The sequence below is a fragment of the Drosophila eugracilis genome, unplaced genomic scaffold, assembly GCF_018153835.1.
Source record: "Drosophila eugracilis isolate 14026-0451.02 unplaced genomic scaffold, ASM1815383v1 contig_1284, whole genome shotgun sequence".
NCBI lineage: Eukaryota > Metazoa > Arthropoda > Insecta > Diptera > Drosophilidae > Drosophila > Drosophila eugracilis.
Genome location: NW_024572078.1, coordinates 242,273 through 267,760, shown reverse-complemented (window position 1 = coordinate 267,760; position 25,488 = coordinate 242,273). Strand labels below are relative to the sequence as shown.

Here is a 25,488-nt window from a genome sequence, read left to right as displayed (position 1 = left end):
TCATTTCGGACATGGGAACGGAATATAAGAATTCAATTATAAATAGATTTGTGCAATTTTTTAAAGATTAATAATATAACATCTACTGCACACCACCACCAGACCGTTGGAACAGTTGAAAGAAGTCGCAGAACTTTTAATGAATACATACGATCTTATATATCAGCTGATAAAACTGATTGGGACGTATGTATTCAATATTTTGTATACTGTTTTAACACGACCCCTTCTAAGGCTCATAACTTTTGTCCATATGAATTAGTTTTCGGAAAGACAAGCAGTCTACCAGAATACCTTAATACCATAAGTAGTATAGAACCTATATACAACATAGATGATTATGCTAGAGAATATTTACTTTCTAGAAGTAGCTTATAAAAGAGCAAGAAATATGCTTGACTTAAATAAACATAAAAATAAGAAATTATATGATTCGAAAGCGAAGGAGATACTTTTATCCGTAGGAGATAAAGTTTTACTGAGAAATGAAGTAGGACATAAGCTAGATTTCAAATACATAGGGCCTTATACAATAGGATAACTCGAAGACAGAGATAATATAATTATATCCGGAAATAATAATAAAAAACAAACAGTTCATAAGGATAGGATAAAAAAGTTTTTTTTTTTAATTGTTTTTCCATACACAAATAATAACATAAAAAAAAATATATATATATATATATATTGAATATAAAAATATTTTTTTAATCAATTTCATTTTTCTTTATCGTTATTAAGAATGATTAAAAAAAAAAACAAAAAAAAAATTTTTTATTTTTATATAATATTTAAATTTTAACATTTTATAATAAGCAAAAATATAAAAAAAAATAACTTCACTTAGTTACGTTATTTTTCAAAAGGAGGGAGATTTACTATGCGCACTTATCGAATCTCTACTGTACTTATATACAGCACCAAGACATACATAATTTATATGTATGCATACACTGTGACACTTTGTTGCAATGTTATTATAAACATCCCAATTCAAGTGCATGTGTAACATGATCGCGATTTTACATACATAACAAAGAGCGCATAACACATGCCTTCCGCCAATATATAACAACATATATATGTATACATAATGCAGCCGCTCCGCTGCTGACTTTACCGGCAGCGCAGCTACGCGGTTTAGCCTAAGCATAGCCTTAATGATTTTTCACAAAACAGATATTGTCCAACAATTGGAGCGACACGTACATGTTGCTCCAAATAAAAAAGATCACAATATTAAATCAATGTGTTTTAATTATAAAGAACCTTATCTAAAGTGATTGCATATGCACCTCACTACACATTAAATTTCGTTCACACTGCTGCAAGATTTTTTTCCTTCCGTCTCAACTCCAAGCCTAAGTTTTCTGACACAAGGGCAGTGTAAGATTTTCTATTCTTCTTCGTCTTCAAATTCTGCAAATTTTTCCATCCGACTCCGTTTTGTGTGTTTCGCCATATTCCTCGCCGTTTTCGGCCTCCCCGTAGCCTATTCCGCTATTCGCTTGCCAACGGTCGAGGCATATGTGCATACATATAATATACATACATACAAACATACATTTTTTTGGTGCAATTAATCCGCGAAAAATTGACCAAGTGAACAGTGAAATTGTGTGGTGACAAAAATAAGGCATAATTAATATTGGCCAGCCGGTGTGAATTAGTTCCGAAAATTTTTAAATTCACCGAACAGTCCGCCGCTGGACTAATATTTTTTTTCCCAATCAGTGTTTTTTTAACACCACATAGCTTTCTGTTCCTCCAGTTATACAGTCCACTTATCAACGCTCCACTGTGCCAACCTAAGCCCCACATATATACATACTTGCATGCATGTCAATATCTTTCCATATATTTTCTGCCTCCAATTACAGGAAATAAATAAATGATAAAATTAAATTGAAATAAAATCTGTTTAAAAAAAAACGCAATTTCACTACAAATCCGTGATAGTATCTCCTAAATTCTCAACCTGGTCGCCTCAGTAGCCGTGTTGTGTTTTTTTTTTGGTGCTGTTTTTTTTCCTTTGGGGTGAACTACGTAAAGGGTGCCGACGGCATACCCGGTTGCGAAACACAAAATTAAAAAAAATCAATAAGTTTTGAAAATAGTTAGGAATTCAATATCTACTTACGAGCCACATTTATATAAATATACACATATAGATCGTCATCAATTCTTTTCCAAACGAGCACGTTTTTTCCGGTACTTGTCCATTTTCCGTGCCTCTAGCGCAGCTTCTACTCCGCATCAGGCAACATCCGCCTACAATCTCGACAAACCTCGTCTACTTCTGGGTTGTTTTTGGTTCCTGAAGTTTTTTTTCACATTCGATTTGTGCTGCACACGACCTTCCTTTCGACATCGGCGCCGCTAGTGCCCACTAGATCCCATTGAGCCCACTGATCGCAATCCATCCGCGATCTCACCGTTCTCATCACATCAGTGTGTCTCAATCCGCATCTCCGTGGACGCCTCTTTTTGAAGCCTAAGGCGACCAGGGCCATTACAAAAAACGCCCACCCAGCCATAGTAGCATAGAGTGACGAATCCGTCAATACAATCCCCGGTCCTTCACAGAGGCAGACTCGCTCCGTTGTGAAAATGGCTCAAAGTGCGGTCGAAGTGGCGCTGAAAAAGTTCATCGCCACAACAGACAGGCTAACATAAATACCCAGGGCGCCCCAGAAACGGAAATAGGCAAACAATACATGTGCGAAGTCCTGGGACCAAATGCTCCGAATTGCTAGCCGTGTCCGACGACAATTCGGCCACCTCAACAGTGCTGGAATCGAAGTACAGCTAAGGTTACTCCGTATATTCGAGGTGTATTGCCCAGCTTCGGGAGAAAATTGCCTCCCAATCCACTCAGGCTTCCGTCAATGTCCACACGCCCGCGTCTGCAGGCTGCCGGTTACCTCCAGTGGATACCGAGGTCTTTGCGGGTGATTATCTTCGGTGGCCCACCTTCAGAGACTTGTTTACGGCCATTTACATCCAAAACTCGCGGCTCACCACAGTAGAGAAGTTGTTCCACTTGCTGTCCAAAACAATTGGTGACGCACACGCCATTGTTTCTAAGGCTCCGCTTACCCATGAGGGGTTTGTCGCAGCGTGGCAAAGCCTCACAGACCGTTTTGAGAACTGGCGGCTTTTGGTCAAGTTGAAGATCCTTTTCAACCTCCAGTCTATTTCTCAAGAGTCCGGGGTCGCGCTGAGGGTGCTCAAAGCACCTGACAGCCCTAGAAATGTCCACCATCAATGTTGAGGCTTGGGACTGTCTCCTGGTATTTATGATTTCCTCAAAGCTCCCCAAAGTCACACTTTCTATGTGGGAGCAATCCGTACATAATAAGGCCGAAATTCCAACATGGAAGGAATTAGATAACTTCCTGACAGAGCGCCATCGCACTCTGGAGGCCATCGACGACGTCAGGCCTAGTGGCTCCGGGCAATTTCCGCCAAGGTCGGGACTTCTTACTGCCCCTGCTCGGAGGCTCAATTCATACGAGACTCGATTGGTTCCGGGCCGAAAAGGGCTGCGATCTCTGTTCGAGGGAGAACCACCCTATTCGCTTATGTCCGCGTTTCCTAGAAATGAACGTGGATGGGCGCTCTGACTACATTAAGATGAAGCAGTTATGTTTGAACTGTTTTGCCTGAGGGCACCAGCAGCGAGACTGCACGAGCGCCCATACCTGCCGACATCACACCCTCCAGCGCCGCGGCAATCCGTTCGCTACCGCTCCAAGTCCGCCAATTCCAGCCAGGGCTCGACCCGCACAAACTGCCAGGAGCACAAATGGCTCAGAGGATCAGTCGGATGTGCAGGTGTGCTTCGCTTCCGGGTCAGGAGCCGTCCTACTGGGCACGGCCCTTATCAACGTGTGCCATTTGGGGTGCAGTGTTCAGGCACGAGCACTGATAGACTCAGGGTCCGAAGCGACTTTCATAACGGAACGACTGTTCAACCTTGTCAAGCTTCCCTTCGAGACGATTCAAGCCCAAGTGTCCGGTCTTAATCAGACCATTTCCGCGCAGTCTACTAAATTGTGCCATTTCTCCATTCGGTCGCCGGGCTACAATTAGAGACTGCGGCTTACGTTCTTCCGCAGTTGGCAGGAAATCTGCCATCATATCCGATTCCTCGAGATCGTCTCAAGGGGCTGCCCGACATTCCCCTGGCGGACCCCAACTTCTTTGAAAGCTCCCAAGTCGATGTGTTAATAGGAGCTGACATTCTTCCGTCCATTCTCCTCGGTAATACCAGGGCTAACATCTGCGGGTCGCTTCTCGGTCAAGAAACCATTTTTGGATGGGTGCTGACATGGGTGCTGACTCGCTGGATCAGCTCCTCCCCAAATTTTGGGAGGTGGAGGATGTGCCCACACAGATCAATTCGGAATCGGATTCAGTTTGCGAGCACAATTTTGTCCAGACGACGAGAAGAGACGAGTGTGGCAAGTACTTTGTGACGCTCCCCTTACGCGACCCCGTGCAGAAGGGTTCCGAACTATCGGCTTCACGGTTCTTTTGCTCTTGCTCAGTTCCTGCGTAATGAGCAGCTCCTGAAGAGGGATCCGCCCCTTAAGGCCCGCTATGACTCGGTAATCCAGGAATACATCGACTTAGGCCACATGACGGAGGTCTCTTCCACGAGCAGTTCCGCTACCTACTATCTTCCACATCATGCAGTCTTCAAGCCCGAATGCACGACCACCGAGATGCGGGTAGTCTTCAATGCTTCGAACCCGTCCGCAAACGGGACCAGTCTGAACAACATTCTTTACGCGGGCCCGGTCTTACAATTAGACCTGACGATTCAAATCCTAAAGTGGCGATACTTTTGGTTTGTCTTCAACGCCGACATCGAGAGGATGTATCGGCAAATTTGGGTAGACCACAAGCATACTCCGCTCCAACGTATTTTGTTTCGCAATCCCGATGTGGAGATCCGCGACTACGAATTAAAAACGGTCACCTTCGGTGTCAATTGTGCCCCGTTCCTAGCGATCCGTGTCCTACAACAGCTCGTGAACCGGTATCCTGGCTCACGAGCACTCCGACGGATCGTGTCGGCGTGGGAACTGCTGTAGAACGTGTGGTCAGGATCACCACTCGCTGCTGCACCTCGTGGAGAAGCCGCGGGTGCGGCGCCAGCCGCGTCAAGAGGAGCACCGGTCACGGAGCGCGGGAGACAGTACACGGAGTGTCTCAGCTGGCACTCAGCCGCCGTCCGTCAACTCCTGGCGCGGTTCGGTTGCTTCTCGGCCTTCGTCCGCCACCTTCCGGCACTCACAAGCCGGTCCACGGCCATCGACTTCCCGGCGCTCGTCGGCAGCTCCTCGGCATTCTTCCGCCACTGGCCGGCAAGCTTCAGGTGCTCCACGGCCTTCGTCCGCCACTCATTGGGTGCCGTCCACCGCTCGTCCACCCGCGTCATCCGCGCTTAGGCAACTTTCTGCCTCTCGTCAAGGGACCCCGCTGGACGCGGCCGCTGCGCCCACCCTATGGTCGCTGCTGCAGCGGAACAGCGTCAATGCGCTGCCGACCGCGCTAGTGCGCATTGACACCGGGACCCGGATCTTCGACACGGGGGCCCTTATCGACCCGTGTACACCCTCGAGCTGCATCGACGCATGGCTAGCGGCGTGTTTCCGTCTACAGCGTGGGGGACGAACAAAACGGATGATAGCGTTCGGTTGGAGGTCGTTTTCAAAATCGAGCCTCACTTGCGCGTTCGTACACCGTCTCGAGAGCTGAGCAAGGCGGTGAGTGCCCACTTCCGAGGCGTGACACTGGCAGATGAGCGGTTCTATCTGCCAGCGACGATCTCCGTTCTCCTGGGCGCGGATATGTACCCGCGTATCATGCAGCCGTGCTTCCTGAAGATCCAGGAAGGCCTCCGGTGGTCCAGAGCACCGTTTTTTTGGATGGGTCGTGTCCGGAGCCTGTTACCAACCGTAGCGACGAGGGAGCTGTTGCAACCCGATTGATTGCAAGGGGGGCGGGATGCTTAGGTGAGGGGCTATTGTGCCGCCGCTCATCTGAGCTTAAGAGGGCATCCGCGCTGAAAACCGCATCCACGCTGAAGAGCGCATCCGCGCTGAAGAGCGCATCCGCCCTCGCCCCTCTCTGCGCAATCTTGCACTCTCTCTCTCGGGTCCAACTGCAGCGGTCGGCCGTCGGCGATCGTCCGCTCTGGCGGTAGCGGCTTTTTCTTAAGTTAAGCCAGGTTAAGCCAGTTTCATGTATGCAGCAGAATAAAGCTGACGGCCTTACTCCACGACGCCCCCGACTTCATCTTCTCTACAACAAAGTGGTATCTTTTTGTGGCAACATCGCCCCCCTACAACTATGAAATCTGGAGTGTGTCAAGGTAATGCCCTGGGTCCCAAACTTTATGTACTTTATACAGCTGACATCCCCACAAACGAGTGCCTAAATACATTAACGTTTGCTGACGACACCGCCATCTTGAGCCGCTCAAAATTCTTGACGCACTCGGCAGAGCAACTAGCGAATCACCTAGTGTTAGCCGAGAGGTGGCTGTCTGACTGTGCTGTTAGAATAATCAAACAAAAAAGCAAACACAAAACGTTCAAATAGCAAGACTTAAAGTGACCTACTAGAGAAAACTAAACAAACATCCAAGAAACTCGCTCTAACTATGAATCTCACCATGGTCACAGGCATAATTCAACTACGACGAAACGACCTCCCGGCCCAGCAATAATTACACTTGCGGCACCTGCTATAAAAACGGTTAATTTGATACTTAAGTTCTTGTCTTAGACTTAAGATTTTTTAACATATTGTTACTCTCCAACAGTAGAGGGTTTAAGTACAAACCAGTAACACAAAAAAAAAATAAAAAAATAAAATCATTTTTATACTCTACGAGTAACGGGTAAATCTAATAACCACTGAAAACTGTGGTTTCCATAGTATTAGAATTTATGTTTTTGGTTGACATTGTTTAACATTAAGCGTTCTAAGAGTCCATGGCATTTTGCCCGGTTCTGCTATTAAACTCCGAATTTCAAACCAGTATGTGGGAACGTGCTTGAGTTTGCCGAACCCTCTGAAGATCTGCTCAAGTAAATTGCTTCATTAGCTTCTTGGTTCGCTGCGATGATCTCTGCTTCGGTAGTTCATTTTGTAATTGACTAGAACAGAAAACCGCACCTTATGCTTACTTCACGATGACTCAAGAAGTTGAACGTCCTGACTTTATGCAACAATTCTGCGATAAACGATTCCCAGGGGCAGAGTCCCTGCTATAATTCAGAAGACTCTTTTGACTCGCACGATTTCCTTTTAAGTCGGATTTTCTAGTGTATCCAAAATTAACCCTACCCTGTATGCTAGGTCTGATCTCGTGCCAAGCATAGGCATATCGACCAAATCGTTTCCATCTTTACTTCTTGTCAAAAATTTTTGCTAAAATCCAAGTATGCTTTTCTTTATTGATGCATGGCTTTCTTTCACTCAGCTGAATCTTACCTCCTAAAGGCATCTTAAAACTTCATGTGGTCTTTGTTCACTTGTTCTTCAGGGTTGAAGGTTTCATCAGTTCTCTCTTTTTCGTCTCTTCTTCAGGGCTGGACTCGAAGTCTACTTCAGTGTCGACTGATAGGTCATCATGTTCATTTTTTTCGGTTTTGACCTTGTCTTATCATCACTCACTTAGCATATAAAAAAGCTCGAATTCTTCAATGTTTTTGTCATTTATACAGATCTTTAGAGGGTTCGGCAAACTCAAGCACGTTCCCACATACTGGTTTGAAATTCGGAGTTTAATAGCAGAACCGGGCAAAATGACATGCACTCTTAGAACGCTTACGCAGAAGTTAAAGGGCTAATTATATCAAATCGCACTCCAGATTTTGTTCAATATTTCAAGAAACTGTTGTTTTCCTTAAATGAAAAACCTAAATAACTCTTATAAATATTAGAATTCATCACCTTAAAGCAAAATTTGTAATATAAAAAAAAACATGTTTAATAACTGATGGTGTCGCCACTGCCCATCTGAAGCTTTATAGGCTACATTCCCTAAACAAAATGTAAAAAATATGTTTCGATTAAAAAATGTTTGGTTTATCGATAGATTTCAACAAAAAAATGTTAAACAATGTCAACCAAAAACATAAATTCTAATTCTATGGAAACCACAGTTTTCAGTGGTTATTAGCCGTTAGAGTAGTAGTGGCATCTCTGGTGAGCGTAGGAGTGGACGTGGCCGCTGCTGAAATAAACTTGCGCTACGTAGGAACTTCTAGAGTCTGTCTGATTAAACTGAACTTTGTATCTCTTATAGATCCTGAAATCTTAGCGTTCAAACGGACAGACGGAAAGTTGTTGCATATTTTTCAACGAACCAGATATACCCGTTACTCGTAGAGTATAAAAATGATTTTATTTTATTTTTTTTTTGTGTTACTGGTTTGTACTTACACCCTCTACTGTTGGAGAGTAACAATATGTTATAAAATCTTAAGTCTAAGACATGGTGAGATTCATAGTTAGAGCGAGTTTCTTGGATTTTTGTTTAGTTTTCTCTAGTAGGTCACTTTAAGTCTTGCTATTTGAACGTTTTGTGTTTGCTTTTTTGTTTGATTATTCTAACAGCACAGTCAGACAGCCACCTCTCGGGTAACACTAGGTGATTCGCTAGTTGCTCTGCCGAGTGCGTCAAGAATTTTGAGCGGCTCAAGATGGCGGTGTCGTCAGCAAACGTTAATGTATTTAGGCACTCGTTTGTGGGGATGTCAGCTGTATAAAGTACATAAAGTTTGGGACCCAGGGCATTACCTTGACACACTCCAGATTTCATAGTTGTAGGGGGGCGATGTTGCCACAAAAAGATACCACTTTGTTGTAGAGAAGATGAAGTCGGGGGCGTCGTGGAGTAAGGCCGTCAGCTTTATTCTGCTGCATACATGAAACTGGCTTAACCTGGCTTAACTTAAGAAAAAGCCGCTACCGCCAGAGCGGACGATCGCAGACGGCCGACCGCTGCAGTTGGACCCGAGAGAGAGAGAGTGCAAGATTGCGCAGAGAGGGGCGAGGGCGGATGCGCTCTTCAGCGCGGATGCGCTCTTCAGCGTGGATGCGGTTTTCAGCGCGGATGCCCTCTTAAGCTCAGATGAGCGGCGGCACAATAGCCCCTCACCTAAGCATCCCGCCCCCCTTGCAATCAATCGGGTTGCAACAGCTCCCTCGTCGCTACGGTTGGTAACAGGCTCCGGACACGACCCATCCAAAAAAACGGTGCTCTGGACCACCGGAGGCCTTCCTGGATCTTCAGGAAGCCCGGCTGCATGATACGCGGGTACATATCCGCGCCCAGGAGAACGGAGATCGTCGCTGGCAGATAGAACCGCTCATCCGCCAGTGTCACGCCTCGGAAGTGGGCACGCACCGCCTTGCTCAGCTCTCGAGACGGTGTACGAACGCGCAAGTGAGGCTCGATTTTGAAAACGACCTCCAACCGAACGCTATCATCCGTTTTGTTCGTCCCCCACGCTGTAGACGGAAACACGCCGCTAGCCATGCGTCGATGCAGCTCGAGGGTGTACACGGGTCGATAAGGGCCCCCGTGTCGAAGATCCGGGTCCCGGTGTCAATGCGCACTAGCGCGGTCGGCAGCGCATTGACGCTGTTCCGCTGCAGCAGCGACCATAGGGTGGGCGCAGCGGCCGCGTCCAGCGGGGTCCCTTGACGAGAGGCAGAAAGTTGCCTAAGCGCGGATGACGCGGGTGGACGAGCGGTGGACGGCACCCAATGAGTGGCGGACGAAGGCCGTGGAGCACCTGAAGCTTGCCGGCCAGTGGCGGAAGAATGCCGAGGAGCTGCCGACGAGCGCCGGGAAGTCGATGGCCGTGGACCGGCTTGTGAGTGCCGGAAGGTGGCGGACGAAGGCCGAGAAGCAACCGAACCGCGCCAGGAGTTGACGGACGGCGGCTGAGTGCCAGCTGAGACACTCCGTGTACTGTCTCCCGCGCTCCGTGACCGGTGCTCCTCTTGACGCGGCTGGCGCCGCACCCGCGGCTTCTCCACGAGGTGCAGCAGCGAGTGGTGATCCTGACCACACGTTCTACAGCAGTTCCCACGCCGACACGATCCGTCGGAGTGCTCGTGAGCCAGGCAGCTGGAGCAATACCGGTTCACGAGCTGTTGTAGGACACGGATCGCTAGGAACGGGGCACAATTGACACCGAAGGTGACCGTTTTTAATTCGTAGTCGCGGATCTCCACATCGGGATTGCGAAACAAAATACGTTGGAGCGGAGTATGCTTGTGGTCTACCCAAATTTGCCGATACATCCTCTCGATGTCGGCGTTGAAGACAAACCAAAAGTATCGCCACTTTAGGATTTGAATCGTCAGGTCTGATTGTAAGACCGGGCCCGCGTAAAGAATGTTGTTCAGACTGGTCCCGTTTGCGGACGGGTTCGAAGCATTGAAGACTACCCGCATCTCGGTGGTCGTGCATTCGGGCTTGAAGACTGCATGATGTGGAAGATAGTAGGTAGCGGAACTGCTCGTGGAAGAGACCTCCGTCATGTGGCCTAAGTCGATGTATTCCTGGATTACCGAGTCATAGCGGGCCTTAAGGGGCGGATCCCTCTTCAGGCGCTGCTCATTACGCAGGAACTGAGCAAGAGCAAAGAACCGTGAAGCCGATAGTTCGGAACCCTTCTGCTCGGGGTCGCGTAAGGGGAGCGTCACAAAGTACTTGCCACACTCGTCTCTTCTCGTCGTCTGGACAAAATTGTGCTCGCAAACTGAATCCGATTCCGAATTGATCTGTGTGGGCACATCCTCCACCTCCCAAAATTTGGGGAGGAGCTGATCCAGCGAGTCAGCACCCATGTCAGCACCCATCCAAAAATGGTTTCTTGACCGAGAAGCGACCCGCAGATGTTAGCCCTGGTATTACCGAGGAGAATGGACGGAAGAATGTCAGCTCCTATTAACACATCGACTTGGGAGCTTTCAAAGAAGTTGGGGTCCGCCAGGGGAATGTCGGGCAGCCCCTTGAGACGATCTCGAGGAATCGGATATGATGGCAGATTTCCTGCCAACTGCGGAAGAACGTAAGCCGCAGTCTCTAATTGTAGCCCGGCGACCGAATGGAGAAATGGCACAATTTAGTAGACTGCGCGGAAATGGTCTGATTAAGACCGGACACTTGGGCTTGAATCGTCTCGAAGGGAAGCTTGACAAGGTTGAACAGTCGTTCCGTTATGAAAGTCGCTTCGGACCCTGAGTCTATCAGTGCTCGTGCCTGAACACTGCACCCCAAATGGCACACGTTGATAAGGGCCGTGCCCAGTAGGACGGCTCCTGACCCGGAAGCGAAGCACACCTGCACATCCGACTGATCCTCTGAGCCATTTGTGCTCCTGGCAGCTTGTGCGGGTCGAGCCCTGGCTGGAATTGGCGGACTTGGAGCGGTAGCGAACGGATTGCCGCGGTGCTGGAGAATGTGATGTCGGCTGTGGCATGTGAAGCAGGTATGGGCGCTCGGGCATTCTCGCTGCTGGTGCCCTCAGGCAAAACAGTTCAAACATAACTGCTTCATCTTAATGTAGTCAGAGCGCCCATCCACGTTCATTTCTAGGAAACGCGGACATAAGCGAATAGGGTGGTTCTCCCTCGAACAGAGATCGCAGCCCTTTTCGGCCCGGAACCAATCGAGTCTCGTATGAATTGAGCCTCCGAGCAGGGGCAGTAAGAAGTCCCGACCTTGGCGGAAATTGCCCGGAGCCACTAGGCCTGACGTCGTCGATGGCCTCCAGAGTGGCGCTCTGTCAGGAAGTTATCTAATTCCTTCCATGTTGGAATTTCGGCCTTATTATGTACGGATTGCTCCCACATAGAAAGTGTGACTTTGGGGAGCTTTGAGGAAATCATAAATACCAGGAGACAGTCCCAAGCCTCAACATTGATGGTGGACATTTCTAGGGCTGTCAGGTGCTTTGAGCACCCTCAGCGCGACCCCGGACTCTTGAGAAATAGACTGGAGGTTGAAAAGGATCTTCAACTTGACCAAAAGCCGCCAGTTCTCAAAACGGTCTGTGAGGCTTTGCCACGCTGCGACAAACCCCTCATGGGTAAGCGGAGCCTTAGAAACAATGGCGTGTGCGTCACCAATTGTTTTGGACAGCAAGTGGAACAACTTCTCTACTGTGGTGAGCCGCGAGTTTTGGATGTAAATGGCCGTAAACAAGTCTCTGAAGGTGGGCCACCGAAGATAATCACCCGCAAAGACCTCGGTATCCACTGGAGGTAACCGGCAGCCTGCAGACGCGGGCGTGTGGACATTGACGGAAGCCTGAGTGGATTGGGAGGCAATTTTCTCCCGAAGCTGGGCAATACACCTCGAATATACGGAGTAACCTTAGCTGTACTTCGATTCCAGCACTGTTGAGGTGGCCGAATTGTCGTCGGACACGGCTAGCAATTCGGAGCATTTGGTCCCAGGACTTCGCACATGTATTGTTTGCCTATTTCCGTTTCTGGGGCGCCCTGGGTATTTATGTTAGCCTCAAGTTGGCTAATTCGATCTGTTGTGGCGATGAACTTTTTCAGCGCCACTTCGACCGCACTTTGAGCCATTTTCACAACGGAGCGAGTCTGCCTCTGTGAAGGACCGGGGATTGTATTGACGGATTCGTCACTCTATGCACTTGCAATGGCCCTGGTCGCCTTAGGCTTCAAAAGAGGCGTCCACGGAGATGCGGATTGAGACACACTGATGTGATGAGAACGGTGAGATCGCGGATGGATTGCGATCAGTGGGCTCAATGGGATCTAGTGGGCACTAGCGGCGCCGATGTCGAAAGGAAGGTCGTGTGCAGCACAAATCGAATGTGAAAAAAAACTTCAGGAACCAAAAACAACCCAGAAGTAGACGAGGTTTGTCGAGATTGTAGGCGGATGTTGCCTGATGCGGAGTAGAAGCTGCGCTAGAGGCACGGAAAATGGACAAGTACCGGAAAAAACGTGCTCGTTTGGAAAAGAATTGATGACGATCTATATGTGTATATTTATATAAATGTGGCTCGTAAGTAGATATTGAATTCCTAACTATTTTCAAAACTTATTGATTTTTTTTTAATTTTGTGTTTCGCAACCGGGTATGCCGTCGGCACCCTTTACGTAGTTCACCCCAAAGGAAAAAAAACAGCACCAAAAAAAAAAAAAAAAACACAACACGGCTACTGAGGCGTCCAGGTTGAGAATTTAGGAGATACTATCATGGATTTGTAGTGAAATTGCGTTTTTTTTTTAAACAGATTTTATTTCAATATAATTTTATAATTTATTTATTTCCTGTAATTGGAGGCAGAAAATATATGGAAAGATATTGACATGCATGCAAGTATGTATATATGTGGGGCTTAGGTTGGCACAGTGGAGCGTTGATAAGTGGACTGTGGTGTTAAAAAAACACTGATTGGGAAAAAAAATATTAGTCCAGCGGCGGACTGTTCGGTGAATTTAAAAATTTTCGGAACTAATTCACACCGGCTGGCCAATATTAATTATGCCTTATTTTTGTCACCACACAATTTCACTGTTCACTTGGTCAATTTTTCGCGGATTAATTGCACCAAAAAAATGTATGTTTGTATGTATGTATATTATATGTATGCACATATGCCTCGACCGTTGGCAAGCGAATAGCGGAATAGGCTACGGGGAGGCCGAAAACGGCGAGGAATATGGCGAAACACACAAAACGGAGTCGGATGGAAAAATTTGCAGAATTTGAAGACGAAGAAGAATAGAAAATCTTACACTGCCCTTGTGTCAGAAAACTTAGGCTTGGAGTTGAGACGGAAGGAAAAAAATCTTGCAGCAGTGTGAACGAAATTTAATGTGTAGTGAGGTTCATATGCAATCACTTTAGATAAGGTTCTTTATAATTAAAACACATTGATTTAATATTGTGATCTTTTTTATTTGGAGCAACATGTACGTGTCGCTCCAATTGTTGGACAATATCTGTTTTGTGAAAAATCATTAAGGCTATGCTTAGGCTAAACCGCGTAGCTGCGCTGCCGGTAAAGTCAGCAGCGGAGCGGCTGCATTATGTATACATATATATGTTGTTATATATTGGCGGAAGGCATATGTTATGCGCTCTTTGTTATGTATGTAAAATCGCGATCATGTTACACATGCACTTGAATTGGGATGTTTATAATAACATTGCAACAAAGTGTCACAGTGTATGCATACATATAAATTATGTATGTCTTGGTGCTGTATATAAGTACAGTAGAGATTCGATAAGTGCGCATAGTAAATCTCCCTCCTTTTGAAAAATAACGTAACTAAGTGAAGTTATTTTTTTTTATATTTTTGCTTATTATAAAATGTTAAAATTTAAATATTATATAAAAATAAAAAATTTTTTTTTTGTTTTTTTTTTTAATCATTCTTAATAACGATAAAGAAAAATGAAATTGATTAAAAAAATATTTTTATATTCAATATATATATATATATATTTTTTTTTATGTTATTATTTGTGTATGGAAAAACAATTAAGAAATAAACTTTTTTATCCTATCCTTATGAACTGTTTGTTTTTTATTATTATTTCCGGATATAATTATATTATCTCTGTCTTCGAGTTATCCTATTGTATAAGGCCCTATGTATTTGAAATCTAGCTTATGTCCTACTTCATTTCTCAGTAAAACTTTATCTCCTACGGATAAAAGTATCTCCTTCGCTTTCGAATCATATAATTTCTTATTTTTATGTTTATTTAAGTCAAGCATATTTCTTGCTCTTTTATAAGCTACTTCTAGTCTATATTTACTTTCTCTAGCATAATCATCTATGTTGTATATAGGTTCTATACTACTTATGGTATTAAGGTATTCTGGTAGACTGCTTGTCTTTCCGAAAACTAATTCATATGGACAAAAGTTATGAGCCTTAGAAGGGGTCGTGTTAAAACAGTATACAAAATATTGAATACATACGTCCCAATCAGTTTTATCAGCTGATATATAAGATCGTATGTATTCATTAAAAGTTCTGCGACTTCTTTCAACTGTTCCAACGGTCTGGTGGTGGTGTGCAGTAGATGTTATATTATTAATCTTTAAAAAATTGCACAAATCATTTATAATTGAATTCTTATATTCCGTTCCCATGTCCGAAATGAACGTCTTCATTGGACCGTACTTGAGAATAAAAGATTCAAACATTGCTTTTGCTATTGTTGCTGCACTTTTGTTTGCAACTGGTATAGCTACTAAATATTTAGTCAAGTCACATATAAGTGTAACTGCATATTCATATCCTTGCTCTGACTTTGGTAATGGACCAATTGTATCCACTATAACTCTGTCAAAAGCTTTTACTGGTGTTTCAGTTATGATTAACGGGGTCTTATTATGTTTTACTATTTTTGATTTCTGGCATTTTTGACATTTCTTTCATTGCCCATATTTTTGAAATTATCTATTGAAATTTTTTCAGAGCTTATTAATATACCGGCTTCTTTTTCAAGCCATGGGAATAGTTGACCTAAATCAATATTTCCATTTGTATATATATCGCCAATATCTATTCTTGCTATAATTTTCTTATCTGTCATATGCAAAGTCACTACTTTACGTACTTCGTTATTGTTTATGACGTTGTATACGTTGGGCTGAGGAGCTTTTTCTGAAGATTGCCTTGGCAATTCTACTTTTTTATTTTCTGAGAAATTCTGTCTACTTTGGTACCTGGTAGTGACTTTCAGGATTTTTTTTGTATATCTTTTAATTCGGATATTGTTATCCGTGATAGAGCGTCTGCTACAAAATTGTCTTTACCCTTTAGATACTCGACTGTAAAGTCATATTCTTCTAATTCTAACCGCATACGTGTCAACTTTGAGCTTGGGTTGACCATGGAAAATAAATATGTTAAAGGTCTGTGATCCGCTTTAATTGTAAAATGTTTGCCATATATATATGGTCGAAAATGTAATATCGCCCAGTGAATTGCTGCTAATTCCTGTTCTGTAGTACTTTTATTGCTTTCGCCTTTTGTGAACGCTCTTGATGCGTATGCAATTGGAAGTTGGAGTTCGTTATAGTTTTGGGTTAAAACTGCTCCACACGCTTGCTTACTTGCATCAGTGATTATGCTAAATTCTTTGCTAAAATCGGGGTATTGCAGCAGGGTTGGTTCCATAAGTTTCTTTTTTAAATACAGGAATGCTTTTTGGCATTCGTCTGTCCATAAAAATGGGACATTCCTTTTACATAATCTTGTTATGTGCCGTGAATAGTCGGCGAAGTTTTTTATAAAACGTCGATATCGTCTAGCACTGTCCGCATCATGTGGTACGGGATAATTCATGATGACATCATACTTTTTGTCATCTGGAAGTATTCCTTTATCTGTGCACTTGCGAGCAAGGAATGTCACCTCGTGCATAAAGAATGAACATTTTTGTGGATGTAATTTGAGGTTATTTTTTCCATAGAGTTCAAATACATTGATTAGGTTTTTGATCATATGTTGCTCTGAACATCCAATGACGTTTGGATCGCCTATATAAAAGAATGCTTGTGATGGTTCTAGACCCGAGAATGCTATTGTCATAATTCTCTGAAATGAATTTGGTGCTATTTTTAAACCAAATGGCAGTCGCGTGAAGCGGATCCATTGTTTGTTGAAAATGACGTTATATTTCTTGAGCTTTCTTCTAGCTCTATTTGATGAAATCATGACATAAGGTCAAGGCATGAAAAGTATTTAGCTCTACCTAGTTGATGGAAAATGTCGTCGAACCTGGGTAGGGGAAATTTATCGGACAGTAATTTTTTATTTATTTGGCGATAGTCTATTACTAATCTCCATTTCTTAACGTCTGAACCTGGAAGTGGTTTTTTGGGTACTAATAAAAGAGGGCTATTATACTCGGATACAGATTCTTCAATTATATTGTCATTTATTAGCTTATTTACTTGCTTCTTTATCTCTTCTTGATGACTATGCGGTGTTCTGTAATTTATTATGTACACTGGTTCTTTATCCTTTACTCTTAATTCTTGTTTGTAAAAATTATTTGTTGTGATTGATTCGGTTTCAAGTCAGAATATATCACTATATTTTGAACATATTTCAGTGAGTTGTGACTTAAATTGTTTTGAAAAATGTTTCTGTAGTTGACCTATGGCTTCTTCTGTTCTTGAATTTTTGTTTGTTTGAATTATTTCATAATTCGAAAGAGGTTTATATTTGATATTATTTATGCCGACTAATTGGTCGTTACTGGTTGTATTCAGTAACCGGACAAAAGCGTTATTATATGTTGCCACTGTATTTGCAGCATAAATACCAGACGTAATTCCTTGGTATAGAATAGATAGATAGATAGAATAGATAGAAATTTCGGATAAGGCATGTAGGTTTTTATGATGCTCCCAATGTGAATTGTTTTTTCCAATCAAACCACGCCACTCTAACGCCCATGAAACCGGAAAAACCAAAACTCCAAAAATCTCGAAAACTTTAAGAGCTACAAAATTTACAAACGTATTTGGGAGGTGCCTCTGCAACTTGTCACGAAGTTGCATCCGGTTACGCCCACTCTTACGCCCACAAACCGCAGAAAACTGTGGCCTCTATAATATTACTATGAATCCCTTCGTTTGACCTAGTATAACTTATTTATATTAATATCTATCGATTTACCAAAGATTTTTCAAATCGGAACATTATTTCGCTATTTATAAAGAAAATAAGGTTATAAGGCCTCACATGGCCAGTGACGTCACTATAAGCATACTCAACATACTTCCTCTGACAATAGGTGGCGTCTCGTGAATTTCCACTATCAAAATAATATATTAAAATTTTGTAAAATAGTAACGGGTATCTTATAGTCGCGGCACTGGACTATAGCGTTTCCTCTTGTTTTTTAATTACACGTTCATCCATTGTGCCTGTGCTCACATCGAATTTTTTTCCAAATTTATACAGTGTGTCTGTGTTAGTAGTCGATTGACCAATGTCTATTGCCACGCTCCTTGGTCGTTCCGTAAATTGAATTTGTTCTTGTGATAAATTAATACAACATTTTTGTGTTTTAGGTGACGCTTCAATATTAGTGCGAGGAAACCATCTCGACTTTTTTCTCTAATTTTTTTTTTTTGCGGTTTTGACCACGGTGCCTGTGTCGATATTGCAGAAAAGTGGCCCCATCAAAGCAAATTTTCTTAGGTCCCAAACGTTCCATATCTCGCATTTGTCCAGTGTACCTAGCGTTAACTTTCTCAGCTCCCTTTAGCTGCTAATGAGTTGGGAATATAGGGAAATTAAGAAAGAAATTGAAAGCGACGACATTAAAGAAATAGGATTCTCTCCAGAAGTAAGGAGCATAGACCAAGAACCAGAGATGAACGCTGAAATGGTCCAAGCGATTGTCGCAAATGCTGTCGGCACCGCTCTTGCTGCGCAAGAAGAGCGTCTGAGAAGCGCATTTGCCTCAAATTTAGAATCTGTTAGAACACAGGTTAGCGCGCTGACGGTGCAAGCGCCGCAGGTTGAGGGTTATGTCAAATTAGACATTGTAAAATCCCTGCCAACATCAAATGGTAGCCACGACGGATACGCATCGTGGAGGTAGTCTTCATCAGATGCATATGAAGTATTTAAAAAATATGATGGCAGCGAAGCCCACTACGAGGCCGTTGTTATTATTAAAAACAAAATTTGCGGTCCCGCTCGGTCACTCCTCACGTCCCACAATACCGTTTTAAATTTCGATGCAAGTATAGCCAGGGTAGATTGCACATACTCGGACAAAACGTCCCTAAGGGTGCTACGTCAGAATTTGGAAATGGTTCGGCAAGGAGATGCCGACCTTATGGTCGAGAGGAAACTCACGCTCGTCACCAACTCACCTCGTCAGTCAGGCCAAAGACGCCAACGCGTTAATAATATAGCCCAACCCCAACAGGAGGAGGCAGGTTACTCATCCACAGCTGAGGCTAAAGTTGCCAAAAACTGAGAAGGACAGTGACATTGCCGAAATTAATGACCTCATTAATTTTTTAGGGAACGCTCCCGACTGCCGTTCGTCGAGCGAAACCCATTTCACTGTGAGCTCTATTCACGGCTCCAGTGACGTCAAAGACAAATGCATAATGCAAATGCATGTGCATTTTTTTTGTTGAACATACCGAGCACGTTCAATGCTAAAATAGGCTTCGACTCGCTAACGCAAGCAGGAGTAGCAATGGACTTAGGCAACAGGGTAATAAAATACGCAGACGTCACTGAAAGGCTCAAATTCCTTAACTGTGAAAATGTCAATTTCACCAAGATCGATGACATAGTGGTACCAAGTTCGGCGAAAGCTGAATTCAAAAAAGTTATTCTGATTCTCTTAAGTTTTTTTCGACCTATTTAATAAAGTGAAATTATATGGTGGTTCTATAATAAAACTATTATTCAAGATTGGTTCCTTTTCAACTACTATTCCAATTTCTTTAAGAATAAATTTATTGTTATTGTCAAAGAAACCTTGAATATCAATTGATATAATATCTTTAATCATTTTTAAACAATATCAAACAACTCGTTGTACTAATCCGTTTAATGGATTATATTCGACTAATCGATCATGTATGAGTAGGCAATAAGCTTGGGTATTTTCGTCACTTGGTGTCTTCAGTTCAGTTGAAATTCTTACGTCAATAGGACAGGATTTTACTGTTTCATTTTGATATGATGGATCAATTACGATAATTCCGATGGTGTTGAAAATGGTTGTGACTCACGATTGTAGTTACAAGATTGAATTCTTGAATACATTTCATATAGGTGAGCAAACTGATTCTTATTGAAGTCGACATTTAAATTATCTTATGGGAATGAGTCAGAATTTAAATAAACCTTCAAGTTTGATAAACTATTTGTGACGAGTTTTCCGTTCAGTGTAAATCCGATTATTGCAAACCTAGGTCTCTCCCGATTTTCTGAAAGTTTAACATTCGAGTTCTATCAATCTGGCATCCATTTATTTCGTACTTGATTTCATCCCAGAAGTAAGCAATACAATTATATTTAAAAAAAACCGACTGTTGTATCTTGTCTAATAATTCCTTGAAAGTTGAGGTAACTTTCATGAGGGAGCACATACAAATCTTGATTTTGGATAGTAATTCGAATTTCATCATTTGGTTTAAATGTTTGATTTTACGACGAATAGGTATGAAACTCTTTTTCGAAATACTCTCATCAGAGTAAGCTTTTTCTCGAAAATTTAAAATTTCGTTCATTGTTTTCTTTCAGTATATTTTATTAAATTTGAAGTTTGAAGCCGAGAGACTTTAGACTTATTTTTAAAATAAGTGAGTAGATCCTCTTTCTATAGCTTTACAATTTGTAATGCTGAGTGTATGGACCAGGTCGTTTATTGTAAATAATCATTCTATCATGAGAATAGGTATCCGAATCTCCGCTTTGATCTACGATGCGTATGGAAAGTGTGCTTATTTCATGACAGTTGATGGGCAAGTAATGTAACGTATGATTAGGTGTATTGTCTACATTTGAACCACTAATTATGTTACATTACAAACGAATAGTATTAATTTTTAAACCATCTCCCGAGTGCTGGTTATTTCAACTTGAAGAGTATTGTTATTGCTTTTAATTTTAAAAGATTTTTCAATACCATAATCTTTAAGTTTTTTATAAATATAATCAGTTATATCATTTTGTTCATAGGATCCAGTAGGAATGGTGTTTACATTAGTTCCAATATGGAAGAGATTGTTTTTTCATCTATATTTGGGATTGAATTGTACATACTAAAATCTATTAATGCACACTCAAAACGTCCATCCAATTCGATTGGTGGAAAATATTTTGTATTTATAACAGAACTATTTCCATTCAAGGACAAGGTCACTGATCTAGACATAATGAAATCTCTTGTTAAACTGTGGAAATGTTTAATTTTAATGTATTTTTATACCAAATCCAATAACTTTTTTAAATCAAAATAATTTAATTAATTAATTTAATTATCAAAACCTTTTTTATATCTTCCATTATCCATATCGTTATCCTTACTTATAAGCAAGAAACCAAATTTATCCTTCCAACATTTTTTAAAAATTTCCACGAAAGTGTCGTACCCCATATCTGTATTAATATGATCTCTATATATATGTCGCATATTTAAATCATCTTGTTTAAACATTATTATAAAGTTTGCATTATCACGAATCAAGTTGTTAGGTATATGGGTATATGTTTGACATAAATAAAAGGAATCAATATTATTATGACGACCCATACAAAAATAAGGTCTTATGCTGTCTTGTTTTTCACAAGCTACATCATCAAATATCATAATAGAATTATTGTTTGCTTCACTGGGGTCTAATACACCATCGTTATGAGAGAAAGTATGATATCCCATTCCTTTAATAGGTTTTATTAATTTTTCCAAGTACTCATATTTAGGTTGATATAAACTCTTAGAAAACACGTTAAAATTTTCGAATTTCAATCCGTTTGAACTCTCTATTAAACTGAGCATAATGTTGGTTTTACCACAATTTGAAGGTCCAACAATAAGAGCTCTTATTGTATTAGGTAACAGAGAACTATGTCGTGGGGGTTGTTTTTTCTCGTTTTCATCGTTAATATTTCTAACGATATTTTTTGTTTTTGACTTATTAAACGCATTCTTAAAGCTTATGTACCTCATTCGATGAGAAATCTTTGATGATTAAACATCAATATAATGGGGTACCGTTTTTATAATCGATTCATTAGTGTTTTCAATTGTTAAATTAAATTAAATTAAAATTGCACAAAAATCAGTTCAATCGACAATGGATTAAAAAAAAACGTAAAAGTACAAGAAATAATTAATGTACCCAAAACTGGTGGTTTTTTACCAATCGTACCTATTTTGACTGCCCTAAGTGCCCACGGTAGTTTAGCTAGTGGAAGTGCAGCAATTGCAAAAACAATAAACAATGCTAGAATGGCGAAAGAGGATATGGAGGAGAAGAAACGACATAATAGAAAAATTGAAAGTCTTGCTGTAGGAGAAGGGTCATGTCTCAGACCGTATAGAACAGGTTATGGACTTACCTTAAACCATATAGTAAGGGATATGGTATTAAGAAGCGAAAAAACTAATATGTCAGCTACCCAATGGACCACTTTCAAATATAGACATTACAACTTTTGCTCAAAAATATATACCAAATTTTCGAGGAGTATATATGAGGGATTTACTTCCACGCTCTCCAAGAATTTGAGAATGTGGTATAGTACACCTAGATAGCATATAACAAAAATAAAAATGATATACATTATTTTGATAGTTTCGGAAATCTACAACCACCTATAGAAGTTGTCAAGTATTTGGGAAAACAAATGCAATTCAACTATGAGAGAGTTCAACATTTTGATACATACAACTGTGGTCATTTATGCCTTTCATTTCTACTTTCCTTTTGAGTCGGGAAAATATATTGGACAAGGCTTACGGACCTAAAAAAGTTTAGATAATGTATTAACATTAGGGAATAGTGAACTAAAAATTAATGATAACAAGATTCATTTTTCTAGTGGAATAGTTGCGAGCCGACACCTGGTCTGTACTCTCTAATATTTCATAAACACCCCCAAAATTATAATGATCATGATTTGAAAACATATAAAAATATTATACTGGAAACAAATGGTCACAGATTAGATCATAACGTGTATAATCAAATTAAAGGTTCCCGCGCATCAAAATATACTAAAATTATTAAAAAAAATGATAAACGATAATGAAAATCCTACAACATCCACTCCACTTCGTACGAAATCTGGTTTCGGTTATATGACTCTGGAGGAATCAAACCGAAATTATATATATTGGAATGATGTGAATGAACTAGTCAAACGGTTACAAATTTTAGTGGCGTCAAAAACAGCGGGTAACAACAATCACAATAATGAGATTTTCTCAATAGTAGAGGAACTGCGAGAGGAGGGAATTATTGTTTAATTAGAGTATATATATTAAACATAAAAAAGATTTTTATTTATAATCATCATGTCTATTGACAAGTTTGGACATTTTTCTAATGATAGGCAGCGATCAGATCATTTAGCAAGAGGAAACGCTATAGTCGAGTGCCGCGACTATAAGATACCCGTTACTATTTTACAAAATTTTAATATATTATTTTGCTAGTGGAAATTCACGAGGCGCCACCTATTGTCAGAGGAAGTATGTTGAGTATGCTTATAGTGACGTCACTGCCCATGTGAGGCCTTATAACCTTATTTTCTTAGTTATACAAGGTCAAACGAAGGCATTCATAATAATATTATAGACGCCACAGTTTTTCTGCGGCTTGTGGGCGTTAGAGCGGGCGTGTCAAGATGCAACTCCGTGGAAAGTTGCAGAGGGATCTCTTAAATACTAGTTCCTAAGCAAACTTTTGTAGCTCATATAGTTTTTAAGATTTGTGCATTTTTGTTTTTCGGGTTTTGTGGGCGTTAGAGTGGGCGTGGCTTGATCGGAAAAAAACAATTCGCATTGGGAGCATCATAAAAACCTACATGTTTAATTCGATCTTTCTATCTCTTACAGTTACCGAGATATCAGCTTTTCTAGAAAATCCGAAAACTGTCTTTTGAGCCTTGTGGGCGTATGGGTGGGTGCGGATAGTAGTACCACTAAAAGATGCGCTGGCATCTAAAGATTATACTTTCTGAATTTCAACTTTCTAACTGCAATAGTTCCTGAGATTTCAGCAATTTTAGTTTTTTTGATTTGTTAGTGGGCGTGGCAGGATGCTGTAATAAACTTGCTCTGTCCCGGAACCTCAAGAATCTTCATGGTTAATCTCAACTTTGTATCTGTTATAGTTCCTGAGATCTCAGCGTTCATACGGACGGACGGACGGACGGACATGGCTCAATCGACTTCGCTATTGATCCTGATCAAGAATATATATACTTTATAGGGTCGCAAACGCTTCCTTCTATCTGTTACATACTTTTCAACGAATCTAGTATACCCTTTTACTCAACGAGTAACGGGTATAAAAAGAGGTATTAAATCAAATGAAACTTTTTTAATTGGTACTGATGGTAATCTAAACGCTTAAAATTAGAGTTAAAAACGCTATAAAGCCCTTAGATGATAATGACTTGACCACAAAGCAATATACAGATAAGTGTGTCAGAAAGTTGGGAGAAGACCAAAGAAAACTTGTAAGTCAAAGTATTAATCGTCGACTTACAAAAATTTCAAATCTTGAAAATAAAATTGAGGTCTATAACAAGAGAGCAGATAGTACTGATCAAATATTTGAGAAAGTTCTTGAAAAGATAAAAGTTATTGAGGACTATATTTTTAAGTATGTAACAAGCCGACAGCGATACCAAAATAGACAACAATTGAAATAGATGGTGAAGCCTGTACACCAATTCGAAGAATATGATTAAACGAGCAATTGCAAATGAGCGAAGGGAATAAACGATCTGTGGCAAGCAGACTTGGTTGAAATGGAGGGTTATTCAACATCTAACAAGGGTTATCGTTACTTATTAAATGTAATTGATACGTTTTCTAAATTTGCTTGGGGTGAAGCACTACAATCAAGCAATGGAGAAAATCTTAAAATCAGGTCATGAAACACCAAAAAATTTACAAACAGGTGATGGAAAAGAGTTTTTTAACATAAAACTTAAACATTTAATGAAACGTTATGATATGAATCATTATTCGACGTTCAGCACTCTTAAGGCATCAATTGTCGAGCGTTTTAAGCGTTTTAATAGACTCAAAGAGTCAATGTGGCGTGAGTTTAGTTTCAATGGGAAATATGAGTGAATAGATATTTACAAAAATTTGATATTTGATTACAATAATAGGGTACATAGAACCATAAAAATGAGCCCAATCAGTGTCAACACAACTAATAAAAAACAAATATTACAAGACTCATATAATCATATGAAGATATATGTTGAGAGTAAACTACGAAATGGCGATCACGTTCGTATTAGCAAGTATAAACATGTGTTTGAAAAAGGGTATGCACCGACTTATACAACAGAAATATTTAAAATTAGAAAAGTCAACCATACACTCCCCAAAGCATACTCACTTAAAGATTAAAAAGGTAATCCGATTCAGGGTGGGTTTTATAAAGAAGAACTCAAAAAGACTGATTTCCCGAACACATTTATAGTTGAGAAAATTTTAAAGCGAAGAGGTGATAAAGTTTTGGTAAAATGTCTTGGTTTTCCAATGGAGGAAGCCAGCTGGGTAAATAAAGATGAAATTTTATAGTAGAAATACCAAATTAAAAGACAATGTAATATTTAATTTTTATTTTTGTTTTATTATTATTTTTTGTTTTTTTTTATTATAACATATAAATAAAATTAATAAATATATTTACATAC

At 41.1% G+C, this 25,488-nt stretch overlaps 1 pseudogene; it reads left to right on the top strand.

Moving 5' to 3' along the window:
* Positions 1-2,998: 2,998 nt before the first annotated feature.
* LOC121530294 overlaps positions 2,999-25,488 on the top strand; it is a 28,021-nt pseudogene continuing 5,531 nt past the window's right edge.